A 7,122-nucleotide genomic window follows, 5' to 3' on the forward strand; every position below is an offset into this window, starting at 1 on the left:
TTGTTTGGTTTAAAATGCCTTTTCAGAAAATTGTACTTTGTTTCATTGAAAAAGTGAACCTCTTCTTACAAAAAACGTTCCAATGTCAAGCCCAACGTCAGTGTTTACTTCATCACGTTTGCCTGCTACTACTTCAGTATTTGATATTCATTCTTGAGCTGAAGTCAAAGGTTCAGTCGTAACGGCAATGTTCAGCTGATCACTATTGCCACTTTTTTCCGAGTCAACCTCACTAATTCGTCGTGTTTTACCTCAAAGTTGGAGAACACTGTTTTTCGACCTCCTCACACTTGTCCTATCTTTAGCGATACTTGGTTTTAGACTGTCAACTGAAAAGGCCTGGGTTTAATTGCAAGAACGACCGCTTCATCCCCTAGAGAAGGACCACCCACGAATGATGTTCAAAGACTAAAAGTTAGCTCAAAGATTCCTTGACAGAGGGTGAGAAGTTGGAGAGGAAATGGTTGGACAGGTACTATGTTGGTGAGCCAATCGGGTAATTACAGGCTGAAAAATCATCAAAAACGGTTAACACATTATGTCTAGATCAGCAATTAGCCACTATCCCTTTTTTTAGAAGTACCTGAAAATATGGGAAAATAAAAAAACAAATCGTGATATTTCGGGGGGGGGTGTTCCTCCCCCCCTCTGCGTAAATGCCTGGTTGAAGGGTCCCAATGATTTGTAATTAATAGTTGCGTAATATGTGGCATATTTGTAGGTTTGTGCTGGTTTTCGCGCCGCATTTTCTTGGCGTCAATAATTATGATGGCGCTTGTTTTCTAACAGCACAATTCTTTGTTCTTCACTTAAATCTTTGGCACGTTCTGATACTTGCTTTCTCGCTATCGCTCGTAATTCTTACTGCTTATCTTCTAGTCGCATATTTCTTTGTTCTCGCTGTGGCATATCCTTTAGTCGCATATTTCTTTGTTCTTCACTTTCATTTTTAGTTCGTTTTTCTCTCATTTTATTTCGTTCTACTCCTTGTCATCGCATGTCTTGAAAGCACATATTTCTTTGTTCTTAACCTTTCTTTTTAATTCGTTTAAATTCTTGATGCCGCGTAACTTCGAACTGAATATTTCTTTGTTCTTCACTTTTGTTTTTGACTAGATGTAAATGTCCCTTTCGCAAGTATTCTAACTGAGTATTTATTTGTTCTTCATTTTAGTTTATTATTACTTTAGACATTATTTTCAATACCCTTTACTTTAGCTGCTCGGATTCGTCTTGTCACATTTGATTATCTAGGCTGTTATTTTGTTCTCTAGGCATTATGAAACTTCCTAAAACGACCTTCGTAAATAGAATAATTACACATTATATTTTATACTTAGCTATGTTCCTTTTGCAATGTTTCATGAGTCATAGGTATAAGAACGATGCATTCACTCCTGGGGAGGGGGAATAATGTAATTTATTCTCTTGAACTGTGTTCATAAATATGACATTAATCATATGATTTTTGTCAAAATTAAATGAAAGAATGAATAAATTTCAGTAATAACGTGTCTTAAAATCAACAGGAAAAGACGGAGCACAAACAAGAAAAGAGAGGAAAAGCAAAACTGACAAGAAAAGCAAACGCAAACAGAAAGAACTACATAATAACATAACTATTTGAGAAGGTGGACCACTCGTGGTCCAGCAGCTCTAGTTTTTTACGTAGTTCTGAATTACCTCCTCCACGGTACTCAGAGGCTCAGCAATTCATATTTCGCAACAATATGGCGGTTTCTAACAAAAGGCGGCACTTGAAGCAGATATCGGGCATACTTGAAAAATACCGATCTTTTGTCTTTCTTGTTTCGTGCACTTAGGAGCTTCCAAAAAGGAGACAGGTACAAGACATGAAGCAAAGCTACTGCATTATAAGAGACGAGCCAGATATTTACGGCTTGAATTGTGACGGCTAGTGACAACACCCGCATAGGCAATGCGCACTTTTTTTTAGAAAGGTGTTTAATAAGCAAAGACTGGGTTTCTCGTGATTACGACCAATCGGCAGACCAAGGTATGTAAGATGACTAGACGGTATAACGGTAATTCCACCAAGCATAACCGTAGCATTATCTTCAGGGGAATTAAAAAACAAGATAGCAGACTTTTCTACATTAAACTGCAAACCAATATCCGCATAACTTTTTTCAAGACGCGAGAAATTATTTTCTAATGAAGAAAGCAACCGAGAGAGATTCAAAAGATCATCTGCAAAACCCAGAAGGGACAGGCCAATATGCTTGAAAATATAACTCGGAGAGATAACCTGTTGTGCATTATTAACACTATTATTATACAAAGTAGGAGACGTTATAGTCCCTTGCTTATTTCCCTTATGTACGGAAACCTCCTTGCTAAGCTCACCATCTTGCAAACGAACATGAAGCTTGAGGTTCCTATGCGTATCACGTAGTGACCTTACAATAGAAGAACGCACGCCTCGCTTACACAGCTCTACCAAAATCTGGGCATGAATCCCAGAGCCAAAAGCTCTCCTAACATCATACTGACCTAAGATCAAAGTTTCTCGCGAGAGATGAGCATCAAGTACTATGTTAGCAAGAAGATAAAGTACAGGGGTGCACCCGAGGCCTTTTCGAAAACCAATCTGGTGTGGAGGCATCTCACTCTTATTATAAATCTCATTAAACACAACAATCTCGAATAGTTTGCAAAATACTGAAGATATCGTTATTGGCCGATACGAAGAAGGCTGTTCGGCTGGCTTCTCCTTCTTTAATATTGGGATAACACCCACATTAAAGCAACTCGGGACTATACCTTCTGTCAAAATCATGTGAAATAGAAGGGCAATGGGATGGCAAAGAACATAACCTCCCAAAGAAAGATGTAGAGCACAAATACTATCACAGCCTTTCGAGTATACCTTTTTCAGCTTTTTAACGGACTGGTAAATTAAGATCGGTGACACTGAGAAATCGTGGTAGACGTATTTCACTTTCACTGCAATATGAGTTTGCATTTTTCTGCAACAGATGGAAGGGAACTTTTATTTTACTCAGGATTTTGCCACAAGTAGCCGCAAAGAGATCATTCGACACTTGTTTCCAGTCACCGTATACTCTCCATTGGGATTTACACGGACCCGACAATTTTGAACAGTCTAGTGTTATTGACAATGACAAAGGCAAATGGTCAGAGTATGAACCGTCAGCTGCAACTTTTACTTCGTCACTCACCGGGATGTTCGTTAACACATGGTCAAGATTTGAGACGGTGTTGGCAACACTGATAAATGTATAACCGTTATCCCTATCAACGACATTTAACTGATCAGAAAGGGAACCTATAACGATTTGAGTCCTTTCAGATTCGGTATTAAGCAGGTCACAGTTGAAGTCCCTTATTAATAGAACTTTCGTATTCCCAGAAATTTGAGCCGTCACGAAACGGCTTAGCTGAGTAGAGGCAGCCGTGAACTTGCTGTCCGAGAGGCTAGATCTATAAATAGTAGGAAGATAGACGTTTATTATCACAGTATCGCGAACTTTAACAGCGAGGAAGTGTTTACTTGATGGTAAAAGTTCAGCCTGAAGAGACTTTCTCACCAAAGTGGCTAAACCACCAGATGGCCGACCTCTGGATTTCACATGTTCAGCTGGCCGAATAAAACACTGGAGTGAACTTGAGAACTTGAGCAGGTTAGTATTGTCCTCGGAAAGCAGATGCTCTTGTACACAAATTATTTCATTTGTTAGGCTCATAGTATCAAGCAGAACTGTTTTGTCAGGTGCTTTCCCATTTATACTCCAAGACAGAATACTACACATTTTGGGAGCGTGCCTAGTCGAATTGCAATTCGGCCACCAAGTAGGATTTTCACAAGGGTTCTCAGGTGAGCTTGTGTGGCCAGTTTCTCTACAGTGGCTACAACTTTCAGCTTCCTTACAGTCCACCACTATGTGCCCCACACGATGGCACCGATAACACCTTCGAGGCAAAAAGCAGAATTCTTCTAGTCGGAATCGTTCAAAACCAATTTTTGCACTTTTAGAGGGGCAATACATTTTAAACGCTTGCGAATTGCCGCACTTGATTGCTTTTTCACAGTCTTTTGTCATACTTTTCAGAAGGTCCTCCGCCATGTTGCTGGAGACACGTATTTCTATCCCGATGAACTGGGAATTAACAAGTCGATTGTCAATTTTATGGGTACTTTTGAAGGCAGCCAAGACTTTTTCTGCTACCTGCTTCGAAGAGATTGACAGTTGCCATTCCTTATTTCTCCGCCTGAGCACTGCATCCGCTAATGTTGAATCACCCTGTACCAAGCTTGTTATAAAGTCCATACGCTTTCCTGGATCGTCTAAATAAGGAGGCATATTCTTCACGACAACCGAGAACAGTGGTTTTTCCACATTTGGCGATTTAGATACTGATGAAGAGGCTGTATGCTGATTCTTGGAATCGGCAATAACTTTCAAACCATTGTTCAGAGTATCTAACTTGCGAGAAAACTGTTGCAGCTCACTGTCAATTTTTATCGTCATTTCGTTCATTTTGGTAGTAATACAGACTACAATTTCGTCACCACACGTGGAAACAGACTTCGGTTCGAGAATAACGAAAGTTGGAAGCTCTTATCCGTCCTTATGACAGTGCCATTTCGCTTTCGTAATATCCGTCAAGTAATCACAGTCTTTTTTGCATTCGCTAATCGTTCGTCATATCCGAATTTACCCTCATAGTAAGTCCACAGCAGTTTTTTGGCTTCCATAATACTGGCTGAAACTTCGCACTTAAACATTCAAGAGAAGAAGATTCTTACTTTTGAAAACAATTGCCTCAGGAGCATTCTGAATATACATTGGTCGGAAAAGGTCTCAAACGATACCATTCGGAGAATCACCAATCAACCACTAATAACCGACACCATCAGATCCCGTAGATGGAGGTATCTCGGACACGTTTTAAGAATGGAAAACAATCGGATGCCAAAGTCTACAGTTGAGTGGCCACCAGTTGGAAGCCGGAAGCGAGGGAGACCTCGAAACACATTGAGGCGAACCTACAACAGTGACATATGCCGCCTGAATGCCTCTGTCCAACCAGATTGGGAAGATGTATACGCATCGGCTCATCTCAGACCCGATTGGCGACTATTCAGTGATGCTCTAGCACCCCTGGTGGCGCAGGAGGATCTAAGGTCTAAGGTCTAAGGTAATACTGCCATGATCGAAAAACTCTACTCCTTTGTTAACGAACATATCCGTTTTAATACCCTTTGTCATGCATCGACAGACAAAGTTTAAAACTAGATTCAAGACTAGCAAAGTTTTCATTGCGTTAATCTGGATCACGTCGAAAATTCATTCGCCAATTTCGTTCCAAGGTCAGACACTGCAGTCTAGCAGCTTCACGAAAATTAATTTAACACGCGCAGAGCACACGTGATGTTCACGCGACGAGCGCTGAATGACTGCTAAAAAGCTGCAAACGAATTTTCTCAAACTCGTGATCTATGTACATCCTTTTTGCAGGACATAAAATCCCAGGATGCCAATTGCCTGCATCCTGGACACTAAAAACAATAAACCTCTTTCGCAAAATGACTCATTACACTTGATATTTTATGCTTAGCTATGTTTCTTCTGTAATTTTGGCTGTATCATAGATACTAAAAACGATACAACCACTCAACTAAAGTCGTCTAATCAAGATTGAGATGAACATACCCAGCAGGGCTACTCTTACATACCTATCACAGTTTTTTCTGTTCTTTGTAGGTTGCTGGAGTTATTAGTTATGAAGGTCATAAATAAGGCTTGGTAACTCCAGATATCCTGTTTGGATTTAAGAAAGGCTATATTTGGGAGCACGTGTTTAATCTACTTGTTAGTTTTCTTATTGATATAGAGAGTAGTGGTGAGTTTCTTCTTCTTGCAGCTCATGGTGTATCTCATTTTTTTTACCCTGATATTCATTCTGTGTCATTGTATATCCCGCATAAGTGATGTGTTGATCACTTAATTGTGTATGCGTTAAAAATATATGCTAGGCTACGAGTTGCTGTGAAAGTACCCGCCGTGATGATTATGTTATTTGTAAATCCCAACTCGGAGTTTGGAAGGGAATCCACCAGAGTGGGGTAACTTCGTCCCCCTCTTACAATAACATTGGGGTTGGCCCCACCCCCCAAATAAAGTCAATTTTATTTTTAGTTGACTGGACCTTTCCATAAGCAATTAGTCACATTTTGAAATTTTAGCAGAACAGTGTCGTCCGTTGAGAATAAATGTTCCGTGCTTAGTAGGAAATATACCTAAATTAGGCTGAAGTTTAATGATTAGAAGATCAAGGTTGTTCCTCTTTGCAAGCCCATATGTAATGCAAAGTTGATAAACCTAGAAAACCAGAATATTCAGATATCTACCAACATTAAGCATCTTGCTTTCCCACTTGGAGATTGCGCGAAAATCAACGGGAACGCTTATCATCATATGTCTAAGCAAGAAATGTAGAAAACTGTTAGTAATGTTAGTCCGTTGTAAAGCCAGCATTCTTGCCCATGTGTGCGACACTTTTAACATGCCTCACGCCTCAGCACTCACAAAGGAAATTATCTCGGCTGTATATATTTGCTTCGTGAAGTTTGTCTTATGTATACTCCTGTGGTTTAGAAAGAAAATTCTATTCTTGGCCTCTAGCCGCTAGTCGACCCCTAATAGTTACTGAGCAGTCTCAGGTTCGCTTTTTATCCAAGCTGAATAAGTCAAACAGCCTTCATCCTTCTATGTGTTAATAGATTATTTATTATTCTTTCGTATTTTACTGTTTTTATGTTAGGCTATTTGTATTATTTTTAGGCTATGTTATGTTATTCGCAACAGTGCGGTCTTTTCTATGTGTGTATTCTTTCTCTTTTTTTACCCCATTTTGGACCCTTGTGTGCTCTTTTGGGTAAAGATATTGATTGATTGATTGATTGATTGCTAGAAGGTATGGTAGAAAAAGTGGTAAGTTATAAGTCTAACGCGTACATACTTCAAGAGGCCGAGGAAGATAAGCTAGATGTTTTACAGAAAAATTGTCTGTAAGGACGTTTCATCGAATAACAAGCTGTACAGAAATGTGGTCTGATTCAAATCGATAAAGCTA

Source organism: Artemia sp. Qi Xiang Cuo, chromosome 1 (assembly GCF_049724085.1).
Source record: "Artemia sp. Qi Xiang Cuo chromosome 1, ASM4972408v1, whole genome shotgun sequence".
NCBI lineage: Eukaryota > Metazoa > Arthropoda > Branchiopoda > Anostraca > Artemiidae > Artemia > Artemia sp. Qi Xiang Cuo.